General features: G+C 35.3%; 1 non-coding gene across 1 annotated transcript; it reads right to left on the bottom strand.

The window, feature by feature from the left end:
• Positions 1 to 584: 584 nt before the first annotated feature.
• Trnat-cgu (transfer RNA threonine (anticodon CGU)) lies at positions 585 to 662 on the bottom strand. Its single transcript has one exon. It is a non-coding gene; the product is annotated as a tRNA-Thr (tRNA).
• Positions 663 to 15,359: the final 14,697 nt, after the last annotated feature.

Here is a 15,359-nt window from a genome sequence, read left to right as displayed (position 1 = left end):
AAATATACTACTTTTAAAAATGTATTAAGTCCGGGGCTAGGGTTATAGCTCAGCGGTAGAGCGCTTACCTGGCACTTGCGAGGACTAGGTTCGATCCTCAGCACCACATAAAAACTAAATAAACAAAATAAATAAAGATATTGTGTCCATCTTTAAAAAAAATATTAAATCCTAAAAATGTGGGAGGGGAGATGAATGATAATTATTCAAAAGATAATAATACAAATTACTTATCAAAGATATTGATATTGTCAGGGGATCATAAGTAAAAATTTCTCCTAAATTATTTAGCTCTCCCCAAAAACCTACTTGGTATTTATTTAAACAGCACCATTTCCAAAAAATCTTTTAAGAACAATTTTTATAACCACATACTCTGGTAGTTTGCTACTTAGACCATTGCAGCTGAAAGTGGTTTATAAACCTGCATTATTAAAATCACCTAGGTGCTTGCTACAAATGTAAAATCTTAAACATAAACTTCACCCAAATTTACTGAATCAGAATCTGTATTTCAATCAAATTCACAGGTGAATTTCATGTCCATTTAATTTCTATAACTTTAATACAGAACAATTTTTTTGTGTGTGGTGCTGGGGATTGAACCCAGGGCCTTGTGCACACGAGGCAAACACTCTACCAACTGAGCTATATCCCCAGACCTTAGAACAATATTTTTCAGTACATTCTTCAATTAAAATTACATAGAATATATAAAAAAGTAGTAATGTCCAGGTTTGCCAATAGAGATTTTACTTAATTAGTCTTGAGTAGGACACCAGCTTCTTATTTTTCTTTTATTTGTTTTTTTTAGGTGATTCCTTTGTTTAGCCAACATAGGAATCACCTAAAAAACTTGTTAAAAAATAAGTAAAATTTTTCTCTTCTAAAACTTTGGCTTACCACAATAAGATATTGAGCTTTTAACAAAGTTGAAAAAATATATTCTAATGTAATCCAGAACATTCCTCCTCTCCACCACTAAGGCAACAGGTTAGGGTATGTGGATGAATATAGGGAACAAGGAATCTGGGTCAGAAACATCAAAATAACACTTAATACATGGATCAAGGTGAGTTCCCATGAATCAATGAGTCAAGTAGTTAGAATGTGGAATAATTTGAGCACCTTAAAGACAGAGAACATGCAATTACTCTGCCTCATACATAGAATACAAAAACATGAAAACCAGATAAAAGAACCAGTGGAAACAAATATCAAAAAGGAAGACAGTTTCCCAAAAATGCAAAATATGCAGAAACCAAAATATTCACCAATGACACCTAGATTTTCTGTTTAATTTCCAGTCTTCATGGTATATTTTTGATAGTTCACTGTAAGTTTTGTTTGTCCTCCAGTTCCTGCATGTTCAGGGACCCTTCCCAGCTGAAAGTATCTCAGAATTCACAATAAAGGCTACTGTAGTCACTTGGAATAGAGAGAAGGTATTAGGAATCCCAAGAAAATGTACTCCATGTCTTCACTCATTGTATGAACTGACTGGCAAAGTGAGGTTCTTAAAGAGACTCACAATGCACCTTGCTATAATGCTAGATATTATAGATCCAATTTACCATGCATAGGCCCGTCTCAGAAGTAAAATTGAAATTTCCTTTTGGTTTTGTTTCTACGCCAATAAGAATTTACAATGGAATTCCATGTATTTATAGGGACCACACATGTGAGGAAAGAAAGACTAGGAGTGGGGAGAAGCTTTATTTTTTAAATGAAAGCCTGAAATACTCAGAGAATTATTTATTTAAAAAAATGAATATTGTAAATATATTTACAAATTGAATATTTTAAGAATATTTTAAAAATATTTACAATATGTGCTTTCTTTTTGCCTAAAATATTATATAACAGACTTTTTGGTCATTTCTATTAAGGAGTAAGCCATTATTGATACAGGTGAACACTGTATTGGGTGTAGTCCTGGTATGAGTCAGCTAAAATCACAATTATAACACAGCTAAATGTTGAGAGAAATTATGCAATATATAAACCTTCTTAGGCAATTCCTTCGGAAAGGGCCACCATTTCTGAAGGCTGTGTTAAATACTTCGAGGTACATTAAGCTTAATATCCCTAATAAAGTTTAGAAAAATTTAATTTAGCTTTTCAACTATTTTAAAAATTACAATATTAGCAGAAACAAGAATGTTTAATATTACTTTTGTATTGTTCTGAATTCATCATATAACTCCTATAGAGCCATATGCCCTTACAGTTAGACTTTTCATTGAAAATCTAATCCTATATGTCTATTTTACAGACCACAGAAGTTTTACTCTGCAGACTCCTTTTAATCATAAAATATTATCTTTTCCAATGAAGTGTGATTGTAAAAACTAAAGCACCATGCCTCATATTTCATTCTTCCCAACAATTGCATCTGTAGTGCTTCTCTGTCTCACTTTTGATGAACACCACAGAAAGCCCTGTCTGTCTGTCCCAGTACCCCCATCCTTCCTCTGCTCTCTGAAAGTTTTCCAGTGAAACTTCAAAGTCACTCTGCTTTTTTGAGCTTCTCCTCTGACATGTTCATACCAAGCTATTTCTCCTTCTTATAAGTCTCAGTTTAAACTAACAAAATCAACTTTTTTGCTACACTGATGGCAATCCACAAATGGAATGAGGATAGGGAGGTTTTCTTTCAGAGTAAGATAGGAATTTCATAGTCTGCTAATTTGGTTGCACAATTAACCTCTGGGACTTTTTTTGATTACCTTCAGAAGAATAATTTGGATCTGGGATATAAATATTCTCAAAACTAAAGGAAATGCTGTACTTGCTGAGGGTTGTTTAACACCCAATTTTTCTAATTAAACAAGTCTAAATTTATTTCAGAACCTGGAAGGGTGGGAGCACATATTCAGTAAACTCTAACTTGAGTGTGTCTACGAATGTTAGAATAGGTCCAATTGAAAACAAACCAAAAACACCAAAAAAAAAAAAAAAAAAACAAAACAAAAAAGAAGGTCCATAATGAAAGAAATAAAGTCAAAGTCTTAAGAAAAAAACAAAATGGACCTAGCCAATATTATAAACAAAATGAGTTACTTCAGCACAAACCAACCAAGCAACAAATAACAAGAATTTTACAGGAGTTGGTAGAAAGGGAACATAGAGGAAAACCGAAAGCACTGTGGTAAGGATTGTGGATGTTATGAGTAGAAGGTGGTTATAGGAGAGAAAAGCAAACAGGAAATCTATGGTTTATACTGCTCTGAAAGAATATATTGTAATTAGTTCCAAAAGTACTTTTTGTCTTAGATCTGATTTTCTCTCCATCAAAAACCATATTGTTTTACTTAAATTATAAGTCAACTATTTTAATACTTTTTGTTATAAGAGGAAGTTATCAGAGATTTACAGTTTTAGTTTCCTTGAATCTAAATCATTTCTCACTTTAAAATATTAATACACTGATCACTATGTTGTGTTGCTCAAAAGTATCATTTCACTACTCTGCCTATTTTTTCATATTTTTAATTTGTACATTCTGAAGGTTGGAAAACATGGACTCAAGTCTCTGATATCCCTAATTCAAGACTAGAGACAAACTCCCTGCTAAACCTTGCCCAAATTGCAGATATGTGGGCAAACTAACAGATTATTAATATTTGAAGTCACCAAGTTTTGGGATGGTTTGTGATATATTACCTGTAGAGACTCTGTTACCTAGAAGAAGGCTGATTCCACAACAATAGTCAACATGTGTTTGGGGTAAGTAGTGGGTGGAAGACAGAGGGTCTCAGGGACAGGTTCAGTGGAAAAGCCCAAAGGGCATTGAGGAGGCTGTTGGTGAGATTTGTTTTTGAAAATTAAGTAAATATTATTGGAAATGGGAAGAAAGGGGAACCTTATTATGCATTGGTTATGTATAAAAGAGCCATAACTTGCTAAATTCAAAAATAAAAATACTTTGTTCTCCCAAACCTTTCTATATGACAAAAAAAAAAGTGTGAAATGACAAATATTCTGATGCTCCAAATCAAATTATGACACTATAAGATGTTGTTGAGATTTAAGAAAGAATTCAGAAAGTAACTCAAAAAGCCCTTTAGACAAACAGAAGGGCCTGTAAAAAAAATTCAATGGCAAATCCTCTCAACTAAATAATGGGGCTTTCAAAAGTCTTAAGACAGTTAATTTACAGAGGCATCATAGGGAGTCCAGGATAGAGAAGGATTATCCTACAAAGATAAGTGGTTATAACTTTGGTCAAATAGAGAGAACCCTAGTTATATTCACTGAAAACAATTTTTTGAGAGAATTTTCTGGTCAAAATGGCTCCAGGCTTAGACTAGAGCGGAAAGAGATCATTGGATCTCTAAACTTTAAGATCCGGAAGCTGGCTTATGAGGATTCAAAGGGCAAACCCAGGAGTCTGGAGAATGGAAGGAGAACCACAAAAAATGATCCCTGCAGAGCTGCACTGTGGCCTCAACGATCCAAAGGCCTAAACGATCCAGATGCTAAGAAGCCAAACCCAAGGAGACTCCTCTGTACTTGGAAGTTACTGCACTGATAAAACCCTGGGTTTGGAGCCTGAGCTCGATTCCATAAGAGGATAAGAAGATTTAAGGTACTGAAAGAGGGTGAGCATATTTTACATGAGTAGGGAATGGAGATAAATTGCGGTAAGGGGGCATACTGTGGAAATTTAGAAACATGATCTGCAAACTATGACGTTTCTCTTTCTGAGAAACAGAGTTTGTGATCTGTCCCTTTCAATACAAGTTCTTTGACTGCCTGACCAATAGTATATCACTGAAGTGATTTCTGGAGCTAGGGTAAAAATAGGGGTTTCCATCTATGTCCCACCTCTTGAGACTGCCACTGGGACCTAACCACCATGCTGAGAGAGAAGGCCCAGGCAGCCCATGAATAAAAGAGCAAGCCCTCAATCATCAGTAGCAATTTGCAAACCTGTGGTGGGGAGAGCTACCTAGGAAGTAGATCTGCTAGTGTGTTGTTTTATGTAACAAAGTTTTGAAGTAGTTTGTCACCTTGTAATAAATAATTGATGCAAATTTACTCTTACAAACCAAAATAAGTTATCTTTATATATACAAACTTGTACCTCATCTGCTTCTCATCATTCTTAAACCCCAAGCGATTTCTAAAGATTTTCCTGCTGATGGTTATCTTAACACATCTTTTGCCACCAGTTTCTTACAGTGGCATAGGAGAGGATCCTATTATTCATACATAGGAAAGACCATAATTCAAATAATATGTGACAATGAAGTTTGATAAAAGGTGACTATATAAAGGTTCAGCAAAGAAAAAGAATAGGAGATTCACCTATATAATTATTATAAGGACTCAGGCCACATAATTATGAAGGCTGGCAAGATTTGAATCTGGAGAACTGATATGTCAGGTGCGTTCTGAAAGCCAGAAATCAAGAAGAAATGGTGCACCATTTTTAATGCCTTCCAGCAGGAGAATCCCCTCTTTCTCAAGGAAAGTTCAGATTTTTGTACCATTCAAGTTTTTAATTGGTTGGACAAGGTACATCAAATAAGGGAAGATAACCTGCCTTACTAGGTCTTATCAACTTAAGTGTTATTCTTCCCTAAAAACTTCTGCACAGAATAATGCTTAATCAAATATCTGGGGACCCCATGACAAAATTATTAAAAAAATGGTACATAAAGCATAATCATGAATTTTTATTTTTTAAAATCAAATGTATTTAAGGTGTACAACATGATGTTTTAAAATATATACTTATATACATAAGTGGTTACTATCATGAAGTAAATTCAAATATTCATTATCTCACATACAGAGCTTTTAGAATAAATGAATATTTTATGAAATATACTAGAGGTATAGTTTTTTTCTTTTCCTCCCCAACAGGTATTCTTTGGACTCTGTCATTTTACATCTACTATTTCTTTTCCACCTCTACCCTTGAGAAAAAGAATTTCATTTTTCTCACCCTAGGAAAAATATTGCTGCTTAAATTCATTTCTATGCGTGCTTTACTTTCCAATCTATCCCTGAAAGCACCTCATCATTACCAGCCTGTGTTGCTTCCTCCCACTGGTGACCTTTAATTGGGTGTCCTACTGCTTTGTAATTATACGTGCAAAGCATAATTCAGTCTTGCGACTGGGTTCACACCAAACTTTTCTCCATGTGAAAACATTCTAAGATAATGACACATTCTCAGCTATTTCTATGTTCTTGAGGGGAAAAAAAATATTTCAAATAAACAGAATCTTTGTTGTCCATATCTTATATAGGTTGCTGCCTTTGCAGAAATAATTTGATAAAGCTGTTACCAATGGTTAAAAAGAGCTGGTAATTACCAATTGATATTTTCAATGATATTAAGATTCTTTTGAACATTATATGTTGTTATAGAGGATTACCATTATCATTTAAAAGCAAAAATGGAATTATCATTCAAAGGCCAAAACTATAAATGTCCTCAAGAATTCTAGACACAGTACAGGTGAAATTACACAGCTAATTATTATATCTTGCTTCAAAACGTTGAATGATTGATTCCTCTTTTTCAGAATTATAAAGGATACTATCACTTTCAGTTAAGTTGGGAAATTAGAGCATGACATAAAAAAAAAATATGTATTCCCTGTCAATACAGGTATTTCAGAGATTTGGATGTCAGTCCAAAGCCAGAATTATTATAAGAACTCTTACATATATTATTTCCTTATTTCCTACTGATTTATCACTATTGAATTTTATAACATTTAGATGTTAACATGGGACTGGATTCCTGGGCTGTCACTTATTAATTTTGTGACCCTACACAAATCATTTGCCATACAAAAGCTCAGTTTTCTCAGCTCTACAGAAAAGGTACTTAGAGTTCCTACAAGAGAGAATGACAGTAAGAATTAAATGACATCTGAAAAGATATCTGAAATGTTTAGTAGAGTGCCTCAGACATATTAAACTTTTAGTAAGTGCTTTCTATAATAATACTCAATGTAATTTAACTAGCATTACTTCTGAAATATGAGAAAATATTCTTATTTTAATACTTCAGAATATTAGGCCTTCTTTATCAAGAAAGGCTTGAAGTCAGCAGATGGTGGTGTACTTTGTGGTCTCAGCAACTCAAGAGCCTGAGGCAAGAGGATCATAAATTCAAGGCCAGTTTCAGCAACTTAGCAAGACCCTAAGCAACTTAGTGAGACCCTGTCTCACAATAAAATATACAAAGGGCAGGTTATGTGATTCAGTGGTTAAGAACCCCCAGGTTCAATCCCAAGTCCCTCCACCCCAGAAAAAGGCTTGAAATCTCTTGAAGAGATCTTGAACTCTTGTAACCATCTGAATATGATATATGTTGGTATTATTAAATGAAAGAGAATAAATTCAAGGGTTCTTAAGTTGTTTATGTATTTCCCCCTTATGAGATAGAACTACATTCATTTTATTCTTTATATTTCTTCATATACAGTTTCTGATTTCTTTTTTTTAATTGGTTATATATGACAGCAGAATGCTTTACATTTCATGTTACACATAAAGAGCACAATTTTTCATATCTCTGGTTGTATAAAAAATATACATGTATTTAAGGTAATGATACCCATTTCATTCCACCATCTTTTTTACCCCCATGCTCCTTCCCTTTCCCTCTCATCTTTTTGCCTTATCTAAGGTTCATCTAATCCTCCTATGCTACCCTCACCAACCCCATTAAGAATCAGCCTCCTTATATCAGAGAAAATATTTGGCATTTGGTTTTGGGGGATTGGCTAACTTCACTTAGTATTATAGTCTCCAACTCCACCCATTTACCTGCAAATGCCATGATTTTATTCTCTTTTATTGCTGAATGATATTACATTGCGTATATATACCACAGTTTCTTTATCCATTCATCTACTGAAGGGCATCTAGGTTGGTTCCATAGTTTATCTATTGTGAATTGTGCTGCTATAAACATTGATGTGGCTGTATCCCTGTAGTATGCTGTTTTTAAGTCCTTTGGGTATAGACCAAGGAGTGGGATAGCTAGGTCAAATGGTGGTTCCATTCTTAGCTTTCCAAAGAATCTCCATACTGCTTTCCATATTGGCTACACAAATTTGCAGTCCCACCAGCAATGTAGGAATGTGCTTTATTCCCCACGTCCTCACCAACACTTATTGTTGTTTGTCTTCATAATAGCTGCCATTCTGACTGGAGTGAGATGAAATCTTAGAGTACTTTAGATTTGCATTTCTCTAATTACTAGAGATGTTGAGAATTTTTTCATATACTTGTTGATTGACTGTATATCATCTTCTGAGAATCATCTATTCAGGTCCTTGGCCCATTTATTGATTGGATTATTTGTTTTTTCAGTGTTTAGTTTTTTGAGTTCTTTATATATCCTAGAGATTCGTGCTTTATCTGATGTATGAGTGGTAAACATTTGCTTCCAAGATGTAGGTTGTCTATTCACCTCACTGATTGTCTCAATTGCCAAGAAGAAGCTTTTTAGTTTGAATCCATCCCACTAGTTAATTAATTAAATAAATTATTATTATTAAACAATGCTGTTTTTGTTACCTTTGCCCTGTTGTATAGTTTAAGGTCTGTTATAGTGTGATGCCACCTGCTTCACTCTTCCTGCTAAGGATTGCTTTAGCTATTCTGGGTCTCTTATTTTTCCAGATGAATTTCATGACTACTTTTTCTATTTCTATGAGCTATGTCATTGGGATTGCATTAAATCTCTAAAGTGCTTTTGGCATTATGGTCATTTTGACAATATTAATTCTGCCTATCCAAGAACAAAAGTGATATTTCCATCTTCTAAAGGTCTTCTTTTATTTCTTTCTTTAATGTTGTGTAGTTTTTGTTGTAGAGGTCTTTCACCTCTTTTATTAGGTTGACTCCTAAATATTTTATTTTTTTGAAGCTATTATAAATGGGGTAGTTTCCCTCATATCCCTTTCAGATGATTTGTCACTGATATACAGAAATGCCTTTGATTTATGGGTGTTGATTTTGTATCCTGCTATTTTGCTAAATTCATTTACTAGTTCTAGAAGGTTTCTGTTGGAATTTTTTGGGTCTTCTAGGTGTAGAATCATATTGTCAGCAATAGTGCTAATTTGATTTCTTCTTTTCCTATCCATATCCCTTTAATTTATTTCTTCTGTCTAATTGCTCTGGCAAGTGTTTCAAGACTATGTTAAATAGAGGTGGTTAAAGAGGGCATCTCTACATTTTTTCCATTTTTAGAGGGAATGCTTTCAATTTTTCACCATTTAGAATGATGTTGGCCTGGGGCTTTTATGATGTTGAGATATGTTCCTGTTATCCCTAGTTTTTCTAATGTTTTGAACAGGTATCGGTGCTGTATTTTGTTGAATGCTTTTTCTGCATCTATTGAGATAATCATATGATTCTTACATTTAAGTCTATTGATGTGATGAATTACATTTATTGATTTCCATACATTGAACCAACGTTGCATCCTTGGGATGAACCCCACTTGATCATGGTGTACTATCTTTGTGATGTTTTTGTATTCGATTTGCCAGAATTTTATTGAGAATTTTTGCATCTATGTTCATTAGAGATATTGGTCTAAAGTTTTCTTTCTTTGATATATCTTTGCCTGATTTTGGAATGAGGGTGATATTGGCCTCATAGAATGAGTTTGGAAGTGCTGCCTCTTAGGTGGAGGGTACGGGAAATGGGGTATGGCACCCACTGGTCCTGTTGGGAGACTGCACCTCAAGAATCTCCTTTGGGGTCTGCTCCTGTGATGTGGGTGCCAGGTCTTATCTCCTCATCTCACCTATAGACCTCACAGTTCCTGCCCTCTACATTAGTTTCTAAAATGCATCACCCCTACCCTTTCCCTTTCTACTTCCTAAACAGGGGTCTGTGCATTGCTCTCTGGTGGCTGCACACCTGTCATGGAGGGCTGTTTTGAATCGGACAGTCACTCTGCAGAGTTAAAGGCCGCTGGGGATTGGGGGGAATTAGAAAATAATGGGTACCTGGTTATTCGGTGGGGGTAGTTGCCCCAACTAAAGATGGTGATGGAGGCAGCTGCTTTCAGCAATGGGGTGTCTGGTCGGGTGGGGGGAGCCGACTATGGCTTTGTGCCATGCATTCAGAGATGAGTTCTGTGTTGTGCAGTGTTGCAGCTGTCTGCTTTCCTCAGAGTGCACGATGTCCCTAGGTGCAGGCAGGCTACTGTGAGTAGGGGACTATGGCAGTAGCTGTTGAGTCCCAAGATGGAGGCAACTGGGAGAGCCCCACGTTGGTAGATGGGGGTCCACACGGGAGTGGCAACCGGAGTTCCTGAATGTGGGTAGCGGCTGAGTGTCCTGCTTGGGATCAGCGTCTGGCAATTCTGCGCAGGTGCTGATGCTGGTGGTCCCGCTAAGGCACCAGAGACCTGCGTGGGCGAGTAGTCAGAGTCAGGAGTCCTGTTCTAATGTTGAAGCCCAGCGCGGCATGGTGGCCATGATTCCTGTGCAGGATCAGCTGTGGAGGGGTCCTCTATCACTCTCAGCAAAGCAAAATTCCCATAGTTGAGACCGGGGTCATGGAGAGACACAGAATGCTGTCTCCTCTGGCTTGCCATCTTGGATCCCAGCCAGTTTCTGATTTCTTCCATTTGGAAATCTTGGACCTTTTCCTTCCCCTTTGATCCTATGCTTGTTCTTTTTCGCTCATATTCAATCATCTCTGTTAGGCAGTGAGCACAAATAGCTCTTTATTAATAAATGCCACTGTGCAAATTTAGAAAAGGAGGTATTAGGCCATTATAAAGGCTACTCCATTAAATAAAACAACTTGTTTGAAACAAATTTTAACATCTCACAATGAAATAGATAAATTTTACAGGGGTATTTTCTCCTAGCATGACATACTTCTGCAATTGAATCACTTATTAAACATAAACTTAAAAAGATATTACATGGCAGTTAGTTATTACTATTAGCATGCTCACACCATACAGCACATGAACACAGCACAGCTTTTTAAAGACCTTCAAGAAATCATGTATTTTCAGATTTGATCTGCCACAAACTTGTGAAGTATGACTACATCAACAAAGTATATTCTTGGTAAAGTTTTATGCAGATTTAAATTAAGAGTTAGCAATAATATCTTCATCCAATAATTCTGAATGTGTTTTATCAATTTTTTACCTGTTACAAAACCTGGCAACTTGTTTTCAAAATATTGTGAATAAAACATCTTTAAATATTCTGTTCCTTTAGGAGGGCATGAAATATTTACTGAAATATTGCAGTATGTGGAAATCACACATAATACATGATTTTTCTCCTGAATCAGTTTGAAGAAACAAGTTCTTCAGTTTGAAGAAACATGATGAACTTATTAAATATTGAGAAAAGAAAATCAACGTTCTGATGCTCATATCATTGCTCTCTATTACCATGGTCACTCAACCACTTCAAAGGAAGGTCTCGACTCAGATCCCCCTTTGCCAAATGAAGAACAATCCAGCCCGTGTCCACCCAGCCTAGGTCCAGCTGGATCTGCTCTTTATGTCTGAAGCATTATCTGCTTGCTGTCAGTCTTCCAGTGTGCTCCCTCCTAAGAAAAAGAGAGGTAGAGGGACAGATTCCATCAAGTGTTGCTTAGGGAACTTTCTATGTTGATGCTTAATACACACTGGAAATTCAATCAAGACCTCAGAGATGGAGAGAAAGGCCTTACTTTTAATTCTCATGACTACCTATTTTTTGAGCACTTAAGGAGAAAATACAATTATAAGATACTTTGAATCATGTAGACTTCAAGTTAGTTTGCAAGTATGCACTACTAAGGTAAACTATGGCTAGATTAAATTAGTTTTTGCCAAGATTTTAAAGTCAAAGGAGTAAAGTAAGCTCTGATGAAGGAGTAAGAATCAGGTCAGTATCTATAACCAGGGTTTTATAAATAGATTGGCATCACTATACAGTATTTACACTGGAAATGGAAATGTTGTCCCAAAATAAATGAGTTCTGTTTGAGGGTCAATATTAAAAAACTATGCAAGAGAAATATAATTTTACCTTTAAGCTTCACATATTTTTTGAGAATTTTAAAGACACATGATAAGTGATTTTTACTCATTAGATAGCCTTCAGATTACTCCTAACAGTTTTGAAAACAAAAATCTGTTTTCCAGAAGTTGAAAATACTAAATAATTGTATGCTACTGTCACTCTATCTCCAATTCACTATTCAGCAATGTGATACTGAAAATAGCCTGACATTAACCATGTTGGTGTTTTTTTTTTTTTTAATTACAGAAATCATCAAATCCTATAAATCAAGACTTGATTCCTTGCTTAATTGATTATCTAGAGTTAATATAGTAATTAATAAAAGGTTAAAAATGTAGAATAAATGTTAAAGATTAATATATTTATCACCTTTCCATTGTGACGAGCTCATATTATTGAGGAAGTTGCTTTCCAGTATTTCAATATTATCTGATTCAGCAAAGAAGTCATGACACTGACTGACATATAAAGGACTGACATACATTCCAGGGCTTCATATCTCTCTCTCTCTCTCTCTCTCTCTCTCTCTCTCTCTCTCTCTCTGGGTTTTTCTTAATATAAAGGAAATCTATACCAACATCATGCTGGTATTACATTTAGAAAGCTGGCTGTTAAACATTTGCCAATATACCAGTGATCTAAGGGGATGGTAGAGCAAGTGATACTAAGAAGAACCAGGATACACGGGACAATATGTAAAAGAGAGCTTCCTCGCAGTCCTGACTGGAAACCTATGAGGAAGAAATAAACTTACAGACAGTCTAGAAGTATCACAGTATTTGGGAATACAAATTTTTCCTTTTTTTTTTTTCAAAGCAGAATCTTAGTTCATACCTAAGAATATAACACAAGAAGGTTGAGAAAATCAGGTGGAACTTCTGCTGGACTAAACAGCTAGGTGCACAAACAATGCCTTGCCCAGGCTGATATGGTCAGGGCTAGCCTTGGTTTCTCTTCAGTATCTTTGGAGAACTTCTTCATTTCTCAGATACCCAATACCCTTCCTACATCTTAGTGACTAATCGTTCTCCCGTTGAATGTCCTATCTGGAGCTCACCATACAGACCCAGCACCTACTCCAGAGTTTCCCTGATCTTTGACAAAACCAATTGTTGCCATATAAGCCATTCCTTTCAGTTACTTTAATTTTATGTAATTAACCTAAATTATTAACTAAAATTTTACTGGCCAAAATGATATTTTGGATTATTCTGACTTGCAGTAAAGAAGAATACCATTGCAAAATCATAGAGAAAAAAATTATTTCACAAATGCTTTCATGTTATGGACTACATGAAGCCAACCCAATCAAGTCTTTGATAAAACTCTAATTGCAATTAGGCCTCAAAATGTGACTGTATTTGAATTAAGGACTTTAAATAGGTAATTAAAACTAAATAAGCACATATGGGTGAGTCCTAATCCGAAAAAAATTAGTGTCCATATAAGAAGGAGGAAAGAGGTAGACATCAAGCCAAAAATTAATCAAAAGAGATAAAGGTCAACTTCCTATTGGTTAAGAGAATTATACAATAATAATATATAATGATTATTAAAATTTATGATTAAAATATTAAAATGTCAGTGTACCTATAAACATAAAAAACCCTACTCAATAAAAACTCAAGTACACCCTGATACAATCATACTGAATGATTTCAACACACCTCTCTCACCAATAGATATGTCATTCATATGTAAACTAAGACATTTCAGAATTAAAAAGCATTATTAATCAAATAGACCTATCAGACATCTATAAAATATTTCACCCCTAAACAATCTAATATACTTTCTTTTCAGCTCCACATGGAATCTTCTCTAAAATAGAACACATATTAGGAAACAAAGAAAGTCTGAGCAAATAAAAAAATAGAAATAATTCCTTGCATCCTACCAGATCATAATAGAATGAAACTAGAAATCAGTAACAAGATAAAAACCAAAGCATTTTAACATATGGAAATTGAATAATATATTTTTTTATTGATTTAACTGAATGCATTACAATTCTTATTACATGTATACAGCACAATTTTTCGTATCTCTGGTTGTATATAAAGTATGTTGACACCAATTCATGTCTTCATACATGTACTTTGGATAATAATGTCTAACACATTCCACCATCCTTGCTAATTCCCTGCCCCCTCCCTTTCCCTCCCAACCCTCTGCCCTATCTAGAATTTATCTATTCCTCCCATGATCCCCCTGCCTACCTCACTGTGAGTCAGCCTCCTTATATCAGAGAAAACATTCGGCATTTGTCTTTTGGGGATTGGCTAACTTCACTTAGCATTATCTTCTCCAACGCCATCCATTTACCTGCAAATGCCATGATTTTATTCTCCTTTATTGCTGAGTAAAATTCCATTGTGTATATATGCCACATTTTTTATCCATTCATCCACTGAAGGGCATCTAGGTTGGCTCCACAGTTTAGCTATTGTGAATTGTGCTGCTATAAACATTGACATGGCTGTATCCCTGTAATATGCTGTTATTGAGTCTTTTGGGTATAAACCGAGGAGAGGGACAGCTGGGTCAAATTATGGGAATAATATACTTTTGAATGAGGAATGAGTCATAAAACATTAGAGAAAAACTTTAAAAAAATAGGAAAAATGAGAACAGAAATACAATATATCAAAATCTCTGGGACAGTATTAAGGCAGCTACAAGAGGAAAGTTTATAGCATTGATCACCTACATTAAAAAAAAAAAGCAAGATGCCAAATAAATAATCTAATGTTACACCTCAAGACCCTGGAAAAGCCAGTGAGACTCTGGATAGGCTGCTTCTCTGCCTTTTCTAGATTCTGGTCTAATTCTTCTCACTAGGACTTCCAGTACTATGCTGAATAGAAGAGGTAAAAGTGAACATTCTGGCTCTCATTCTCAGAGGGAAACACTGAATCTTTCACTAATTGCCCCAGTCCAGCTGCAGCAAAATAACCGGGGGGTGAGGAACAACTTGTGTACATTGATACAGCAGGAGTGGGAGCCGTTTATTGTAGGACAGGAGGGGTATATATACATTCCACATAGCTTATCTAATTAACATAAACTCCATACAGCAGTCAACCAATAAGGAATCTCCACACTTAATGGCTCACTGGTGTTACTTCACAAACCACTCCCTCTGGCAAAATGCCAGGTGCCATCCAGACTTGTTTACAGACTCTAACAACTAATGTATAGTATGTTATGTGGGGTGTTTCATATACAGTTTTTATTATGTTGAGTTATATTTCTACTATTCCTAGCTTTGTAAGTATTATTAGGAAAAGGTAGTGAATTTGGTCAATTGTTTTTTCTTTATTGAGA

This window comes from Marmota flaviventris, chromosome 7, assembly GCF_047511675.1.
Source record: "Marmota flaviventris isolate mMarFla1 chromosome 7, mMarFla1.hap1, whole genome shotgun sequence".
Classification (NCBI taxonomy): Eukaryota; Metazoa; Chordata; class Mammalia; order Rodentia; family Sciuridae; genus Marmota; species Marmota flaviventris.
This window is presented reverse-complemented; position numbering and strand designations above follow the sequence as displayed.